A 21,130-nucleotide genomic window follows, 5' to 3' on the forward strand; every position below is an offset into this window, starting at 1 on the left:
CATATTTCGGTTTTATGGCAATATTTTAAAATTGTTTTAAAAATTTTTTTAATTTATGTTATAGTCTCTTTAATATTCAGTATCCAGTAGGATTTGATAATGTATATATTTTGACTCTTCGAGTGAAACGAATACAGGAGATATTGTTCCTACCTCTTTCATTAAGTCTCTAAATTAAGTTTTCAAATAGCAATCTTAGAAAGAATTTCGAAAGAATTAGTCGTAAAATTGAACCGCACTGAAAAACAAAAATGAATCGGTACCCTGAAACCATCGCTAATAACATATCATAATGAATAAATATTCTATGCACAGGAAACTTGTACTGGTTATCATACACAAATCCTTACAAGCATATTGACAACAAACATACTTTTATGGACAGGAGCAGCCCTTTTTGCTGTTCTATGTGTCTACTTATATTTAAAAGAGGGACGAAAGATACCAGAGGGACAGTCAAACTCATAGATCGAAAACAAACTGACAACGCCATGGTCAAAAATAAAAAGACAAACAGACAAATAATAGTACAGATGACACAACATAGAAAACTAAAGACTACGCAACACGAACCCCACCAAAAACTGGGGGTGATCTCAGGTACTCCGGAAGGGTAAGCAGATCCTGCTCCACATGTGGCACCCGTCGTGTTGCTTATGTTATTACAAATCCGGTAAATAGGCTAATAGTTTAATTGTTAATATAGTTATCAAATATTTCTTCTTTGGTAAAATATGAATAGATACTAATCGTGTACAGTCGTGGTTTTATCTATATGTATGAATATTACAATCAAAACGTACTGACAGTGGTAATTTCATTCATGATATAACAGCGCTAGATAAGTTTGGACAAGCGAAAGGTTTTTCGTAAACTTGTTTCAAAAACCAACAAGTAGTCCGTAATTTCTACGCCATAGCATTAACTTCGGATTCCCTTAAGGTCATCCTTGTAATGAATGGCAGTTAATAAACAGATACAACACAGGCATGTATCACATTTGGCGTACAATGGGAAATAAAAACAGAAATAACTACATACACATGACAAATGAAATCTTTTTCTGATTAACGAGGCATTTAGTGTTTAAATGAAATTTTTAATACGTTTCTATTTAAGCATGAATAAAATTATCATCTTTGGCTGAACATGATTTATCGTTTTAATACTCTGGTAATTTTATTCATGATATAACAGCGATAAGTTTGCGCAAGCGTAAGGTTTTTCGTAAACGTGTTTTAAAAACCAACAAGTAGTCCATAAATTCTACGCCATAGCATGACTTCTGATTCCCCCAGAGTCATCCTTGTAATAAAATGCAGTTGATAAAAGATACAACACAGGCATGTATCACATTTGGTATACAATGGGAAATAAAAACAGAAATAACTACAAACACATTATAAATGGAATCTTTTTTCTGATTAACGAGGCATTTAGTGTTTAAATGAAGAAAAAAGTAATACAACAAAAATACCGAACTCCAAGGGAAATTCAAAACGGAAATTCCTTTATAAAATGGCAAAATCAAAAGCTCAAACAATCTAACGAATGGAAAACAACTGTCATATTCCTGACTTGTTACAGGCATTTTCTTGTGTAGAAAATGGTGGATTAAACCTACTTTATAGCTAGCTAAACCTCTCACTTGTATGACACTCCCATACAATTCAATTATATTGACAACAATGTGTGAGCAAAACAAACAGACGTAATAGGTAAAAACGTCAAAAATTGGGGTACAGCAGTCAACATTGTAATATAATCTTAATCACGATAAAAACAAATAACTGTTTCAACAATGAAACACAAAATGGCATATAGACAAAGTACATAACCAAAAATGAAAAACAAGAACTCAAAATTGACCATAGCACAATAACACAATGGCGGGATGTATAAGTACCAATCCACGTCATAAGTATATAATCAAATATGGATAAACAGTAAAGGTTAAAAATATACAAGGACAAAAAAGGGAACTTTAACAAGTAATTAAGATGATAAACAACGTCAGTACCTAGACTCTATACTTAAAGACCATCATGTATTATTTATGAAGTTGATACGAAAAAATTTATCAACAAGGTCTTGGTATCTTCCAATGAACTTTTTTAGAAAAAGGACGAGACGTTCTTTGACATAACCTTGGCTCATCAATTTTCTGCTCAGACACTGGTGACGTTTTATAAAGTCTTAGTAGCAGCTGCAAGCTCTTGAATACCGAATGAGTTGGGAAATGTATATCCCATATGCAGATGAAGTTAGTATATTGCTGCTAAGGTGGGGAAAATTTATAATTTCAAAATTTTAAATTTATAATACATTTTTATTTAAGCATGAATAAAATTATCATCGGTGGCTGAATTGGATGTATCGTTTTAATACCCGTCTAAATTTTTATTTTAGAAAGATTTAAGTGTATCTATATACAAAGAGGACATCGATTTCAATTGACTAACAATGAGACGTACCATCAATAAAGTCAATTACAGTAAGTTAGTAATCCAAATATTTTACAACGTAAGCATTATTTTTTTCAGCAGTCGAATTGCGATGACTGGCGTGTATTTTTGAAATTATCGACATAAGAGATGACGTCAATTTCCTATGGTAAATTATTTATTTGTGTATGAAGGAAAATTCTGGGAGCACCTGACAATCCCGTCCTCTTTTCCCCGAATGTGACCTACCGAACTAGACTTTATCGCCGGGTTTGAACTTGCATGAACAACACGACGAGTACCACATGTGATCAGCGTAGACTTCCGGAACATCTGAGATTTCCACAGATTTTGGTGTGGTTCGTGTTGCACAGTCTTTAGTTTTCTATGTTCTGTTTTGTAAACTGGTGTTTGTCTGTTTGTCTTTTTCTTTTTTTGCCATGGCGTTGTCAGTTGATGTTCGACTTATGAGTTTGAATGCCCCTTCGATGAAGGTGAATCCAGAAAAGCGATTCGGACGCATACAATTTATAACGTGTTGTTTTCATTTTTTTTCATTTTTTTTTGTATCTTTCGCCTCTCTTTTGAAAAGTTTATTTTAAACCTCCAGTCAAAACGATATTCCAAAGATTGCTTTCCTTGATAGAGGTTTCAAGTTAAAGGAAAGTTCTGAAACAATGGTACTAAATGGTAAAAATGAAATAATCACTTGGAAAGTTTTAAGGATGCAATCATGACTTGGTTACGAAAAACCTGTGTAACAATTGTCTTTTGATAGAGCTATGTTCAATTTTTCGGCGCCACATCCTCAATTTCCATTCCTCGTTGATATATTTAAAGAAATGGACTTATATATATTTTTGTCATGAGTTATACGATGAGTGATACTGGGTAGCAGGAGTTACTTACGCTGGTACCTGTGTATACCTCTAATAGACATTTTGGAAAATAGTCGATCTGACGCTTACACCTATGCGTAGGACGACAGGTAACCTTTTTGAGAAGGATCATCTCAAGGTGTACATTGCTGACCACAGGTATTCAAGTTATGTTTTTTCTAATTTACATTTTCAACAGTAGTACTGTACAACACATTTAATTTGAATCTTTTGTTTCGTTGTGGCTCTATTTAGTAGCTTCATATTGACCGATCTTCATATTGTACTTTGAAAAAAGGGGTGGACTTCGCACACACTCACACACACACACACACACACACACACACACACACACACACACACACACACACACACACACACACACACACACACACACACACACACACACACACACACACACACACACACACACACACACACACACACACACACACACACACATATATATATATATATATATTCATAACATCTCTAAATAACAGCACAACAATGTTAAATTTTTGTTTTTCCCTAGCCGGGATTCAAACTATGGGATATCGAGACAACACCGCCTAAACTGTGTCCACTTGTTTAGACGAATCTGTATGTATGTATGTGCGCGTCAGAACAGCCATTTCACAAACGTATGAACGGCCATCGTAGCGACTATGAATGCAAGCCAGACCTTCCCCTCAGTCGACATTTGAGATCCCCTGGCCACACTAAGGCAGATCTCAATCGACTGACCATTACAATCATAGACCACAACACTGCTTGGTATAGGGAGGATAGACTCGCTCGGGAAAGATTTTGGATAAGAAAATTAAAAACTTTGGCACCAAATGGGATCAATGAAAAGATGTAGTTCTTATTCGCGCAGTGCTTTTCATTTGGGTTATATTTCATATTACTACGCAGTCTCTGTTGCTATTCCTTTACCTTTGTCAACTCTAAAATTCTAGAAATATACCAGTTTAAATCGCAGGGTGCTATTCATTTGAGATGTATAAGTACGCAGCCACGTTCAATTACATAACCTTTTTAAAAAAATATTTTTTTTAATCATTATCAAACTGCTATTTATTTTGGATGTGTAAATACGCAGCCTCTGTTGTAATCACTTTACTGTCGTCAAATTTGAAATTTGAGTATTAGAATATGCAGTCTTTGTTTTAATATCTTAACTTTCTTCGCCTTTGAAATTTTAGAAATGTACCAGTTCGTATCGCACATTACTATTTTTGTTAGTAGCATATCTATGCAGTCTCTGTTGTAAATACCTAACCTATGTCATTTTTGAAATTTTAGAATTGTACAAGCGTTGTTGTGTTCGGTTTTAATTGTATAAATTTCAAGATTGTTATAGTTAAATCAGAATAGATTGATCTGATTCATTTTACGTCACAATCCTACTTATGGAGGATATCTGTTATTCGAAATATTTATAGATAATTACATTTAATGTTTCCTTTTTTTAATATTGGAGTTGTTTTGTACACTTTTTAGGCGTTTATATATATATTACACTAGGCCACCGAAAGCTGAATTTTTAGTTCAGTCTGGGTGGCCGGGTGGTCTAGAGCGCTGAACACAGTACAGGCGGTGTTGTCTCGATATCTCAATAGCATGAGTTCGAATCCCGGCGAGGGAAGAACAAAAATTTGCTTCCGCAAATTTGCAGATTTAACATTGTTGTGCTCATATTTAGAGTAATTATATGCCTTCCAAATACCGTTTCGATTCCTAACATCACTGAAGAGACATTAATTGTCGAAATCCGGATATGGTGTACAAATTTTTGCACCTCATGTTTGCGGTATACCATCTTTTCCGCATGTTTATTGTTTTCTGTTTGGTATTAAATTATTAATTAAGATCCATGTTGTTACATCTGGTTATCGGTTTATTTGGCAATCGCCATGGCAGTCAGCAGGGTTTAAGAACATCCGTTCGACCAGCTATATATATATATATACGGTGATAACAACTATGGCCAGAAAAAAAATTGCTCTTGCTGCTCTGTTGTCGGACGTTCCATATTTCTGTAGATGTCCCATCAATCGCACCAATTGCGATCGGTAATTTCCCTGAAAATACCTCAATCCATATTCTGATGGCGATGATATAAGTGATCCAATATTTTCTTTAAAAACGGGTTATACAGACGACATTAATTCCACCCTCCATTTTCTTCAGAAAATGCCTGTACCAAGTCAGGAATATGACAGTTGTTTTTCACTTGTTCCGTTGATTGATTGATTTTGATTTTGTCAGTTTTTTTTATGTACTTTCCCTTTTTGAATTTGAGTTTGGTATTTTTGTTATACTTTTTTTCATCGTTAACGGTTGCAAAAAAATATTTTTAAGTCGGGTTCGATTTAATGGAAACAATTAGAAAAACCAGATGGAATATCATAAATTTATCACTAAAAAAAAAGTGTAAGTATCGGTGTCAGTATAAGTGTCTTTGTAGATGACTTTTCGAAAATGTCTATTTATTTATATGTTAATCTTTCTTTCAGCCTTTTTGCCTTCTCATGGTTTTTAATATGTCTAATATAAGTGAATGATCCATTCATGTATTTAAGTAAGGTTTTGCATTCTCGTATGGGAATTTCTTTGGGATCATTTTGGGCGGAGCAATGTTTAATGACGTTTAAGAACGACAGACGGTGGAGAATTTAATCAAAATTACTAGTGCTCCGATAGGAAACGCAATTCAGTTGCTCTCTTTACAAAAATAGTCGTAAGTCTTTTACATTTCACTCTTTTGATCGAAATAGATTTTTTTTTATAAAAAGGGCAATAGTAATAGTTTATCAAATGAAAAAAAGTGATGAGAATAACTGACATCATTTTTCTAGAAATAATTGACATATAATTTCAATAAGGAAACAGATGGGGATGAAATATGTGTCAGTATGGGGGTATGTGTATGTATGTATGTATGCATGTATGTGTGACGTTTTTTCGGTGTTTTTTTTTTTTTTTTTTTGGGGGGGGGGGGGGGGGGGTACCCGGAACAAGTCAACTATGTAACCAAATCGATATTTCTTAAGATAAATCGTTCACAAACATACTTTGATATTATTTATTATCTAAGTTATAGCAATATGGAGACAAAAGGTTTTGTTAGAATTTTTTGAAAGTATTCTTTAGGTAATACCGTTTCAATAATTTGAAAAGGACAAATGTTTTAAAAATAAAAACGGCAACATATACATCACAGGCATGTATCACATTTGGTATACAATGGGAAATAAAAACAGAAATAACTACATTCACATGATAAATGATTTTTTTTTCTGACGAGGCATTTAGTGTTAAAATTTATAATACGTTTTTATTTAAGCATGAATACAAAATTTTCATCGTTGGCTGAATAGGATGATTCGTTTTAATACTCGTCTTAATTGTTTTGTTTTTTTAGAAAAATTTAAGTATATATACAAACAGGATACCGATCCCTTTCAATTGACTAACAATGAGATCGATCCATAAAAGCAATTACAGTAAGTTAGTGATCCAAATATTCCTTTTCGTATCGAAGCGTAGGAATCCTGGATATAGGCGATGTATCAAGGAGGTAAGTGATTTTTTTGAACTGTGCTTCCAATTATAACAATGAAATTATTTTTTCTTTAAAGGCCTTGAAGGTTCTTTAAATTGTTTAAATATCTGGACTATTTCATCATTTTGTGTTTTAAGTTTTCCTCTCGAATAAATTATTCCAAACAAAATGTCAAATGCCGTGCGTGACCCATTTAGTTGACCCAATTATCTTAGTTTCTTTAAAATTTAGTTGAGAGTTGGTCCGGGAAGACTTTTATGTTTGAGATACACTAGGGTCTGCATCGTAACAGGAGACGGACCCGGTCTCCCTCGTTTTTGAGTTCAGGCGATTTCCTCAGTATTTATTTTTTTTTGTTTTAAAAAGATTTTGACCTTCTTAATGAATTTATGAGATTTGAACAACGATAAACTACTGTTGCCTCTGATTAATACATACAAATGTACTTACATCTAAAACTCGACAGTGAGGATCAGTTAAGCTCTGACATTATCGACATAAGAGATGACATCAGTTTCCTATTGTAAATTGTTTATTTGTGTCTGTAGGTAGCACCTGACAATTCCGTCCTCCTATCCCCGAATGTGACCTACCGAACTAGACTTATCACCGGGTTTGTACTTGCTTGAACAACACGACGTGTGCCACATGTGGAGCAGGATCTGCTTAGCCTTCCGAAACACCTGAGATCACCCCCGGATTTTGGTGTGGTTCGTGTTGCATAGTCTTTAGTTTTCTATATTGTGTTTTGTAAACTGTTGTTTGTCTGTTTGTCTTTTTCTCTTTTTTTTACCATGGCTTTGTCACTTTATTTTGACTTATGAGTTTGAATGTCCCTTTGGTATCTTTCGCTTCTTTTTTGAAAAATTTATTTTAAACCTCCAGTCAAAACGCTATTCTAAAGTCTGCTTTCCTTGATAGAGGTTTCAAGCTAAAAGGAATGTTCTGAAACAATGGTACTAAATGGTAAAAATGAATAAATCCCTTGGAAAATTTTACGGGTGCAATCATGACTTGAATACGGAAAACCTTTTAATAGAGCTATGCTCAATTTTTTGGTACCACATTCCCAATTTCCATTCCTCCTTGATATCTTTAAAGATATGTGACTTATATGTGTTCTTGTCATGAGTAATACGCTGGGTAATACTGGGTAACATGAACTACTTACGCCCCCCTGGTACCTGTGTATACCTCTATTTATCTATATGTTAATCTTTCTTTCAACCTTTTGTACCTCTTCATGGTCTTTTATTTGTCTAAAATTCATAATTCCAAAGTGCAAACAAAATCACTATCACTGGGATTATTTAGACGGAGCAATGTTTAATGACGCTTAAGAACGACAGAATTTAATCAAAATTACTAGTGCTCCGATAGGAAACGTAATTCGGTTGCTCTCTTTACAAAAATAGTCGTAAGTCTTTTTCATTTCACTCTTGTAATCGAAATAGGTTTTTATAAAAAGATCATCAGTAATAGTTTACTTAAATGAAAAAAGTGATGAGAAGTACTGACATCAGTTTTCTAGAAATAATTGACAATTGACATATAACTTCAATAAGGGGGGGGGGGGGGGTACCCGGAACAAGTCAATTATGTAACCAAGTTATTTCGTAAGATAATTCGTTCAAAAGCATTATTTGTTATAATTAATCATCTAATTTATATCAAAATGGAGACAAAAGGTTTGGTTAGAATTTAAAAAAAAGTATTCTTTAAGTTACCATTTAAGCATTTTTTGGTAATTGAAAAAAGTCATGAAAATTTAACCGGTTATAGTTGTTAAAATGATTTGAAAGGGAAAAACGTTTAAACAAAAAACAAAAAAAGAAACGTCAAATGATGTCAAAAGAAGAATTTTGTAGAATAATGTTGAAATAAAACCAATATGAATCATCTTCGTTCCTTATCTTAATATAGCCAAATGATTAATGTAAACTATATGTGTTTTTTTCAAACATATTTGTTCGGAAACTTTATTTGAACATTTGATCTTAACTTAAACGGTAACTGTACCATACTAACATTACCTGCGAACTCATTTTTTTCATACAGTATAACAGGATTTAAGCTTTCTAACCATATGCAATATTATTTTATGTTACGTATGTCCATTGTATTTTAATATTTGTCGGATTTGATTACCGTACTAACAAGTTAATTTCCACAAATATTCAGGATAGAAGAGTTCTTGTGTTTTCAAATCATTGGATCTTCCGGTGGATGAATCCAGTTTGTAAGATGCCGGAATTTCCGCTTCTTTGATTTTTCATGATATATTTCAATCTTTACAGGAAGTTTGAAAGTCCTAAAACGAGAATGCTCTGTCCAAAATAACGCATGGGGAAAATTAGTCAGTGAAAACATGGTAGTTCGACTTCTAAAATCTGCAGATAATAGTGTTAATGTTGATGAAAATGAACACTATGCAGAGGTATGTAGTTGTAAAAGTTCAGATGTAAGAATGAATACAAGGTGGAAAAACGTGAAAACAACACGTTTAATAATTTCATGCGTTCGAAGCGCTTTTCTGGATTTACCTTCATCAGGAACGCTCAAATCCAAACATTTGAAATCCGAGTATGTATAAGTACCGAAAGAGTTGAAGAGCTATATGACAAAAATACCTAAAAAAAATTATAGCCAAATTCATCTAAGGTCAACTTTGCCTGAGGGAGTTGAACTTTCTAATCCAATTTTTTGTGAATTTATTTATTGTTTTCTTCACTATATTGATCTATAATACTGGCTTCCGATTCTTTCTCGAAGAAGTATTATTTTCAACGAGGTATGGGATATTATCTTGCAAACCTCTTTCTACATAGGATTTCATTATATTTGATAGAAAAGTGGCGATAGATACCAAAGATATATTCAAACTCATAAGTCATTAATATCGCCATTAATATCTTTCTTTACTTATATATCTCGCTATATTTTTACACATCAAATACGTGTTTCTTTGTTCTAGTTGTGGTACAATGAATTAGTAAACAGGTTAACCAATCCGGCACAAAAGGTCAAGCACAAAATGTAACTGTGTCAATGATCGAAATACATATGGAAACTGAGGTAAATTGAAGTTCCGTAAACACGTGATTAATACCATGGAATTTTATACTTATATACACCGTAAAAGAATGTAAATGTATATTAAATAATATTTCATTACTTTTTACTACAAATACAAATACAAATATTTTTTGGCACAAACTCATTATTAATAAATGGTTAAGACCTATTGAAAAAGTAAAACAACAAAAGTACCGAACTCCAAAGAAAATCCAAAACGGAAAGTCCCAAAATGGTGGATTAAACCTGGTTTTAAAGCTAGCTAAACCTCTCACTTTTATGACAGTCGTATAAAATTCCATTATATTGACAACAATGTGGGAACAAAACAAACAGACATAATAGGTAAAAATGTCAAAAATAGGATATATAGTTATATTACAGGTAATTGACATGATAGAATGAAAAGTTACATATTAATATATCGTATTATTACACTATTCTTTATATTTAGACACTCTGATATGATGATCTTTGGCCCATTGTGTTGACTTTACGAAAGAAACTAAGTTTAGAAGATTACTGTATGTTTGCATTTTGATTTTGCAAGCACTGATCATAAATTCTTTGTTTTACTTATCTTAAGTGGTATTTTGTTAAACAAATTTTATCCATAAGATATGAATATCCTAAATTTTGTAATATTTTTTTAGTGTTGTTAATCCTGGGGTATGAAAACCTTGTACCACAGAAAATTTTATCTACAAGTGTATTTTCTGATGAAAGTATATGTTCCAAACAATTTATGCTTGAAAATACAATCTTACTTTTGAGTGGAATTCGACGAAGCTCAGCACGATACGCATCATTGAAACCTTACAATGAACACCAAGTGCTTCTTTGATAAATTTAATGTGTAATTTTTCAAAAGATTCAGAGTCCCTTAAGGATGAGTAAACGCCCCAAACTTCACAACAGTACATAAGTATAGATGTAACAATTTTTCGAGTATTCTACATGGGTTATTCAGACCAACAGTTTTCTTTTATTGATTTGATTACTGAGCTTTTCCCCACTAAATTCAGTAACTAATAACAGGGATACTCGGACTAACGCTGTAATCCGAGTAAATTGTTAAAACAGCAGATATGCAATAAATGTTTTTTACTCTAAAGAAAATGTTTACAAGTGAGAGGTTTAGCTAGCTATAAAATCAGGTTCAATCCACCATTTTCTACATAAGAAAATGCCTGTACCAAATCAGGAATATGACAGTTGTTATCCATTCGTTTGATGTGTTTGTTTTTTTGATTTTGCCATTTGATTGGGGACTTTCCTTTTTGAATTTTCCTCGGAGTTCAGTATTTTTGTGATTTTACTTTTTACACAGTAAAATTTAAATTGTGATGCTGTTAACTTTTCTTTTTCAGCTATGGATGGGAACGCATCCAACCTGCCCATGTGTTTGTAATTATAATGGTGAACGAAAAGAATCTCTAGAACATTGGCTGAGACTTAATCCTAGTGCATTTGGGTCGAAGATGGACCAATATACTGATGGACAGTTACCTTTTCTAATGAAAATCCTTTCAATACGAAATATTCTTGCAATACAAACACATCCAGACAAGGTATTACTGAGAAGCAGTACTAAATTCAGTTTTTAATCATGAAAAATATTCTAAAGAATTTAAAAGCAAAGGATCAAAATCCATTTAAATGCGTATCCTTAAATGTTTGATACAACGGTTTAACGAATATGATGTTTTTATATTGTGTTGTAACTTACATTTTTAACAATATTAAACAACCACTGAATCAAGGTGTTTAAAACATAGCTTAATTTATTCTGTTTAATTTTCAAGCACAGTTGTTGTAGATGACAAAACAAGTAATATCGATCTACAATATGAAGTTTTAAAAATATTTTTCACGATTAAGATTTCAGCAGAGAAGTTACACCAAGAGAGTCTATACATCTATAAAGATCCCAATCATAAACCAGAAATGGCCATAGCTCTTACTCCATTTAAAGCAATGGTGGATTCCGACCAATTAAAGAAGTATAGCAAAATCCACAAGTATGTTGTGTTACTAGTACCTTCAATTAGATATAAATAACGCAATGATCTGAAAACTTCTAACTTGTTTATAACAACTGTTGATAATTTGTATGATTGAAAAATAATTCGTTTTATCACCACAGAAATAAAGCCCTTCAGAACATTAATTGGAAACAACTATGCCATGAAGTTATCGAAGGTTAGTCAGAGCGATGACTTCGTCTTACATTACGAGGCCATGAAAGACTGTTTTACTGCCCTCATGAATCAAGACAAACATATGATACAGAATCAGATTGGTATACTTTTAAAAACCATCCAGGACAAAGGTAGGCATGTGTACTTCTTGGTTTGATACGTAAGAGACGACAGTAGATTACCCGTCCGATGTTTAAATCTCATGAATTCATAAAGAATTATACAAATCGAGGTAAAAACACCCAAAAAAATGAGGAAATTGAATTTACTCCAAAAGGATCGAGACCCGGTGTGTGGATAGCATAAGCGTATCCTGCTATTCATGTATCACCCGGCATGCGAATCAACACCCTATAAATTGTCACGATCGGGAATAGAACACAACCGACGAGATGTATCCATCATTATCAAAGTACAGATCATGGATGTGGCCTTCAAATTTAGATATAAACTACAAAATCTATAAAACAATTGAAAAGTATTGAGCACAATAAAGCAAAGATATCACTACAGAAAACTAAGATAAGGCAAAATCAATTAAGAAGTTAAAGAGTATTGGAAATTTAAAATTAGAATTAAATGTGACAAATCGAGATAGGGCATCTATTCCTAGGGAAGGTGAATTTGAAATAGATTAATAAAAATAAATGAATATTAATTTTACAAAACATTACGTATCATGGTATCATGATATTACTACTAGGCTGGAGACGTCCACCAGTTGCTGTAAAAACTCATCAAGGATACCAGGCTAATAATTTTGCACGCCATGCGTTTCGTCTACATAACAAAATAGTGTCACCCTTTTAAAAGAAGTTCTCGAAATGTATAAATATGATATATGCCTAATGAAAGACATTTGTTAATTTTATTAATTAAAATTATTGTTTGAAAAATAATAAAGATAAACATTAATTTATAACTGCATGAAATATTAAGAGATCTAAAGAAGTAAATGAAAAGTCGCACCTGTTTCATGTAGAAAAATCCATCAATCCATTGTTTTGAAAACTAAAGCATCTTTTGAAAAACACATTCCTTTTTTTCTTCAATATATTCAACAAGTCTTGACTCGATATCAAAAAATACTTTTTATATCAAAAAGTCCAATATGTCTGAGCAATCAATACAACAAACACACACATATATATATATTATGTGGAAAATTAATAAAACAAAAGATTGTGAACGCAATTAAATTGTGGTAATTTCTTATCATATGGGAAAATGTAACGTAATATACATCTGGCAAGCATTAAAACTGAAAGTACAGTTAGCTTCTCTGCTGGAACCAATTACTGCATGTCAAATGTCTTAAATGGTGTCTGATAAGCCATCGCTACCTAGCAGCGGTTTGACGACCCTTGTGTGTCTGACTAATAAGACTCATCAGTGGTTTCAAAACAAAATAAAAATTTGGAAGGCCAAATCAATTACAAAGTTGATGATCATTGGAAATTAAAAATTCCAAAAGTAGTGCCAAAATACAACAAAGGCAATCTATGCATGGGTGTAGAGAAACTTAGTTGTTTTGAGTGACGTTAATGTTTTCTTATCAGTAAACTAACATAGAATGCCCGCATCAATAATATCTTATGTTAGCAGAGGAGCATTGACTACAAGTCTTGGAATACCTTCGGTAAAGAAACGTCCACCATCCAATCATCGATCAAGTGGTTGTAAAAGCTCACCAAAGATACCAAACTTATATTTCTTATACACAAGACGCTCTTTTCGTCTACATAACTTTCATCAGTGGTACTCGAATTAAAACAGTTTAAAGTCAAATCAATTACGATGTTGAACAGTATTTAAATTCCAAACTTTTATTTGACATAGAAATAAAAAAAAACTACTTCATCATTTAGTAGGATTATACAACTGATATGTAAAGAAATTCAGCTGTACTGAAATAGTAAATTTGAAGTAAAGTTCTGTTCTGATAGAATTGTAGGTATGCTTTATTTTTTCATTTCCAATTCTAAACAGAAACATACCCCTGCTCAATCGTATATCGCTTTTATATCTCCTTCAGATCTCATTAAGAGATGTGTGCTCCGGACACAAAAACTGCTTCAGCATGAGTTATATGCATGCAAAATTCCTGTCTTCGGACTTTTTAGTGTGTGTGTAAGTGTTTGTGTAAATATCTTCTTAAAAGTTAAACACTAATTTGTATGAATTCGTAGTAAAAATGACGTCATGCAACGTTTAAAGAATTTTAATCGTATTGCATTCAGTATATATTTAAATGTAAATTCAATTTTTTCAGAATTATCTGGACAGAATGTGCAATATTATATGCCTGACATCATCCATAAGCTAAACACAGAATATCCACGCTATGTTGGAATATTTGCCATTTATTTCCTAAATATTATAGATTTACAACCGGGAGAAGCAATATTCATTGATGCTAATATACCTCATGCTTACATATATGGTGGTGCGTATTCATAAGTCATCCTTTTTCGTTGATCATATTTGTAAACAAACACATGAAAACAAGTTTCCGTTCGATTACTCGGCTTTCCAAAAGCTACTTTGCAAACGGGACAGCAGCATAAGAATAACATTTGCAAATTACCTTATTTTAAAAATTATCTCGGGCGATTACCTACAAAAGGTTTGATTTTATGTTTTAACGAGAGGTGTGTATAATGGAGTAAGAAATTCTGAGTTCATTCAAGATTTTGGTTGTAGTTGGTGTTGCTCATTCTCTATTTTTTTGTGTTTTGTTTGAGTGCTGTTGTTTTCTGCTTTTTCTATGACAAAGGTTTTGTCCGTCTTTCCTTTGCATATATTTTCCCCTTCGTATCTTCCTCCTTTAACTATAACAGAAAGGTTGAAAATTAAATAAAATGATCCCAATACATATGGCTGAAAATTACGCATTTCAGATTGCTTAGAGTGTATGGCATGTTCACACAATGTAATCAGAACTGGATTGACCTTCAAGTACCGAGATGTGAATACTTTCTGTAATACTGTTAACTATTCCGGACGATCTGCCGAGGATATGAAACTACAGTCTGATGATCAAATACAATTAGAAATTGGAATATCTGAAACAAAATTTCAACCGCATGTTCCTGATTTTGCTGTTTCGGTTATAAAAGTATGTTACCTTATAAATGAGAAGCAAAAGAAGTGATGAAATATCAAATAATCATAATGCTTAAAATGCTGAATACGTTCAATGATCCTTCATTTTACTCTGACAGACGTGAATAACATTCTATAATACTGAGAACTATTTGAACCATCTGCTGTCATAAACAGCTCTTTTATTATTGTCATATTATCTAAATAGTTTTTGAAGGATGGAACTTGCAATTTAACTTGTTTTGCTTAAATCAACAAACAACTTCATTCCTGATTGATCTGATTCTAATGAGGTTTTGTACAGGTTTTAAGTAAATATATATACATAAAACAACTGTAAAGCTCGCAGCGAATCAGTTGTGTCTGGCTTTGTTTTTAAAAGTTGAAAATTATTCACAAACTATGCCCCTAAAAATACTACTTCTGAATCACAGTTTAACATCCCTTCTCAAGTTGATTAGAAATACCAAAAAGGGAAAAAAAAAAACGTTGACAAATGTTCATACGTGTATGAAAGGTATTTTCCTCCCGAACATATTTGCAAAAATAAAAAATGTGAATTCCTAAAAATGAAATCGAATCTGGTTGAAAGACATGAGAAAAAGAAATGTCTGAGATCAAATTCCATTCCATATTTCTGTTTCCTCATTCTTCTCTCAATTTACTAGGGAAAGTATTCAATCATTCAATTTATTATCCACCTTTTCCGCTGGATAAGATTTATCAAGACGAATCAATTAAAAAATATTTGGTGTCTAGAAAGGTGTAATTCATGGAGTGTTGTGTAACCAAAAAGGACATAGAAATAGTCAAAAGCATGTAAAAAACCTTGCCCTTGGAGCTGTTAATCTATTTTTGTAAAATCTACAAAATTTGGAAGATGTTGCTTTAAAACAAAAATAATGAGCAATGCAGAAACATTAAAAGGTTTTATTTCTGACAGATGTTACCTTCGAATAATAATAATGATTATTGTATGTACTTCAGTACGGCAGTAGAGTGAAATAACGCCTGGGTAATCATATATGTGTATCTCCATTTTTCTTAAGTGACAATCGCACAGAAGCACGAATTTAAAATATTACGGAGTCAAATCGTTATCAACGAACAATTTTTTTTGAAAACTAATCTGTGGTGTTATTTATCACAGTCTTTTTTGTAATTCGTGATTACCGACTAGATTCGTTATTACAAACTTTTGATTCGCAATATATACGCATATAAAAGGATAGAAAAAAAAACCTTAAGACATTTCTGATTATCTTGTACATATTAAATCAACATAGAATAATATATACTTTTTCCATTTATTTCAGATATTTTCGGAAAGTAAAACTGTTCATCTTACTGCTATTGACAGTGCAAGCATATGTACGGTATATACAGGAGAAGGTCAGGCATCCAGTAGTTCATTAACAGAACCCATAAAACTGAAGATGGGAATAGTTTTCTTCATTGCTGCTTGTCGGTCAGCATTGATATACGGTCCGATGACATGACGATATTCAGAGCTTGTTATAATACCTCAGAAACGTTTTGAAGTCGCCAGTGCCTTTGAAACCGAAGTGTGAATAATTACATAATAACAGCTGTCATTGTTATTTTGAGTTAAAAGCTAATTCAGTTAGGTTCCCGAGTATTTCGATGAAAATTACTAGTTTTTCAATAACATAAAATTTCCGATATTTGTATCGAAGTCGAGCTTTTATTGTTTATACCGTAATATTTAATCAAAAGAGAAGAATACACGATTTTATGTCTCCCTTGGTTATATACAAATGTATCGAATTTTATATATCCAATAAACTGATCGTAGATACCAGGATTAAAATATTGTACGCCAGACGCGCGTTGCCTTTATATTTCGTATACAAAAGACTCACCAGTGACACTCGAATCAAAAAAGTTAAAAAGGACAAATAATGTACGAAGTTGAAGAGCATTGAGGATCCAAAATTCCAACTTATATTATATCATTATGTTCCTAAGGACGTTTGTTATCAAAACAAAACGCATCGAGTTTCCAGAGTACGATGGGGATTTCTGTATTAAAAAAGTATCACAAAAATATAGAACTCCAAGGTAAAAACAAAAAGGGTAAGTCATAAAAACTGACAAAATCTGACTTCATCAACCAACGGAACGAATGGAAACCAACCGTCATATTCCTGACTATTACCTTCAACAGGAACGCTCAGATCCGAAAAGTTAACTTTGATTTTAATAATTGGGTACATTTTACAAAATTTTTTTTTTCATACAAGAATGTTACCTGAATTAAAAAAAAACACATTATAAAACAGTTTGAAGGCTCATGTTGAACTCTTAGAGGATTTAATGACACACAATGGGTAACCTCCATCAAAAAGAATGCTGCTGCGATTCTTAACTATGTTTAATGAACTTAAATATCACAAAAACAAGATTGTTAACCCCATAGCAAACTATCTCCACTGCTATATGTAACTCTGTAACACTTTTAAAAGAGTATACTTCGATACAAAGGCAGATATTAAGAGAGTTGCGAAACATTTTCTCCTAAACATCGAATGTGATATATATTGATCTAGCATTGTATTATCTAACAGAATATTAAACACAATACTCATAAAAATCCGTAGCATCAACAGCATTCATGAGGTACATCCATACAATGGTATATTCAAAACTAAAATCCCATTTCATTCATAAACCCTCAATGTGAAATTGGCTGTACAGTATGGTCTACTAAACATGATGACTGCATGCATCAGTATACACAATCCAAGACAATGCAATAGTTTTACCAACTAAAGGCCCATTTAGGGAATGATTACAAACATAACTGTATATCAATTAGTGAACATAACAGTACATGATACATTTATATGAAAGCTGTTTGACAAAAGGCCCAAAATATTAAAAGTTCATGTAAAAATTCTCTAATCAAATTTTTCGGTATAGTAGGGTGAACTGCGCATAATAATTTCTTAAAGTGATAAATTGTGTGGTCAACCTTTGTTTACATTTTCAATAAAAAATATTCAAACGTTCTGGAAAGCAAGAAGGCTCTATGTTGAACAGTACATGGTGGAGGGTCGGGATTTATCACACAAACACTATTATTATCAACAAAAAATGCTGCTGCAGACTGGTTGTACAGCATTAGGTAAGTACCGCTGCTTGTGGGCATATAGTGCTTCCGTACTGGCTTTCCATCTGTTTTTATTCGAACGACTGACAAAACGCGCGTCTGACGAACCAAGTTGTATGCCTGGTATCTTTTATGAGTTTTTACAACCACTGGGTCAATGCCACTGATGGTGGAAGTTTCGATCCCAAAGGGTCACCATACCAGTACTTAGTCAGATTTTTTTGCTGACATGGAGTATCATTGATATGTTCATTTTCTTTAATTTTACAAAATGTTGAATTATTCGAAACATTAAGGTTGGTCTATTCTCCAAGGCACATAGTGGCCTATAATTTCTTTCATCCACTTCATTTGAACTCTGGTGGCTAGTTGTGTAATTGGCATATCTCCTTATTTTTATATAGATTGCCCTAGCTGTAATAGGCACAAACATTTTGAAATTTCGGTCTTACTGCTCTTCAACTTCGAATTTGATTCTTTCTTTCAGCGGTTTTGATTCAAAAGCCACTAGCGAGTCTTTTGTAGACAAAAACGCGCGTCTGGCATACCGTTATAATATAAAATAAGGAGATCTGGTATGACTGCCAAAGAGACAACTATCTACCATAGATAATAAGGTGTATATATGCTCTTATCCAAACGATTATACAATATCAGTAGTTTATAAATGATGCTGGTCAGAATGGGGAGTCCTTCGATCGTTTCTGTATTTCAAAAACATTTTCAAGACCGCTAATTTTTCTCTATTCTTTCAATATTTCAGTTTTTTCCATTATTCTCTCTTCTCTAGACAGTGAGTATCACACCCTTTTTATTTATCTTGAATCACAAAAAACGTTCCCTATCATATATTTCTTGACAAAAAAAATAAATATGTATATGGAGAGATTAATTGATATATATGACAAATATCTGATGCATTTACGACTGCATATTTAATCGCATCTGTGAAAAAATCGACATCTGATTAGCAGCCTTTCAGATATTTCATATTAATTTCTCGACCTTATTCTGTTCTGTACAGGTATTGTTCCTCCGTTATATATCGGAGCACTCCCACTTGGGATATAGGTTTAATGCTTAAACAAATATTTACACAGTGTGGTGGGGTTTACTTACTTATCCTCTTCATCCCCAGTGGGAGGACATAAGGCCACAGTGTGGTGGGGTGCTTAAGTTTAAAAACTTTATATACAGGTAAGACTTTGAATTTTAAAAACAAGTATTTAAAATTATGTGCTATTTACATCATTTATAGATCTACCTAGGTTAAAATTTATGATTTAAATACCATTTGGATTCCTTTTAATGAGACAATGGAATGTTTATAGTATACCATATGTTTAATAAGTTAAAAGATTTAAAATATGAAAAATAAAAGAATATAAATAAAAGGATAAAGAGGTAAAAACAAAGTTAATTAAAACAAAACAAAAAGAATGGGATTAAATTGTGTCAGTATGGTATCAGCTTTAGACGAGATTATCAAAAATAAAATATATATCAGTTACTATAAATTTATCATATATCGTAAAATTTGGAAATAAGGTGATCCCCTGCCAAGGTCTAAGCATATAATTAGATGTAAGCAGCTAATCTAGTCGTGGATGGAGGCAGTTAGCTTGGCATTCCATGCAGACTGCTTGGTCCATCTTTCCTGTTTTGTATATGCATTATATTAGTTTGTAGAGCTGGATACAGTAAAATTGTTGTTGTTTAAATGTAAATTCACATTGTTGAGGGCCTTGAAGAAAAGTACTTGGATGTTTCAGCAGTTTCAATTCAGCCTCTAATTAATGTATCATCGTGTTTGTATTTCGGTGCGTTTCTTATGCATTTGATGACAGAAATTTTGACATTGTTTTTCTATTTCTATCAGGTCATCTGCTTTTAGATGGGATAAGGTAGTTGTTGATAACTTCGAGCAGTCCATTATAATTTGAAGCACATCCTCCTCTGTATAATTAGCTTTACCACCTCCCCCTTTCAACATGGTTAAAGATAGAAGATTGTTCATCTGTTTTTGTCTAACACTCTCCAGAGACTCACATTCCAGCAAAAAGTGCTTAATGTCCTCTTCAGCTTTGGTACATAGCTCACATATTCCAGATGTTTGATTTTTTCAAGGCTAAATTTTGCTTTAGTTGTTTGAAGCATGTAGGTTCCAGTTATAAGCCTGCTTTTGACTTCTGCTTTTCGAATGTCATTCTGATTGTTTCTGACAGATTTCCAGATATTATGTGGGTTTTCAGTAGGGTTTTCTCGGATTGACAAGTATTTAATCGTTGTTTTTGTTAGGCATTCCTCTTTCCAGATATTTGACCTTATCATTTAATAGGCACTGGCTACGGTTACATTGAAATGTAACAATAATATGAAAAGTTATTGTTACATTGGAGACTAATTGCCGGAATGCAGGGTTGGGTAAGGAACTAATTAATTATGAATGTAGCAATAATATTCGTGTCTACGGTTACGTTGTGTTATTGTTACGTTAGATTTATAAAACTTTAATCTTCTATAGTTTTGTTGCTTAATTCTTCAATATGTACTTGATAATAATAGTAATAATAATAATAATAATAATAATGATATTATTATTATTATTATTAATTTATTCAACAAATATATTGTTTAAATGGTTTTAAGTATTAATTGTTGTAATGTTCTTCAAGATACTACTACAGTTTAGCAGTGCCAAAGGCGAAAAATATAGTTCAAGG

The 21,130-nt window shown here is 32.6% G+C and overlaps 1 protein-coding gene and 1 pseudogene across 2 annotated transcripts in view; one reads left to right on the plus strand and one right to left on the minus strand.

Moving 5' to 3' along the window:
* LOC127698259 (disks large homolog 1-like) overlaps window positions 1–21,130 on the minus strand; it is a 428,947-nt gene that overhangs the window by 170,784 nt on the left and 237,033 nt on the right. The gene's annotated exons all lie outside the window — the stretch shown is intronic.
* Window positions 6,896–16,814, plus strand: LOC127698285 (mannose-6-phosphate isomerase-like; annotated as a pseudogene).

This window comes from Mytilus californianus, unplaced genomic scaffold (genome assembly GCF_021869535.1).
Source record: "Mytilus californianus isolate M0D057914Y unplaced genomic scaffold, xbMytCali1.0.p SCAF_4, whole genome shotgun sequence".
NCBI lineage: Eukaryota > Metazoa > Mollusca > Bivalvia > Mytilida > Mytilidae > Mytilus > Mytilus californianus.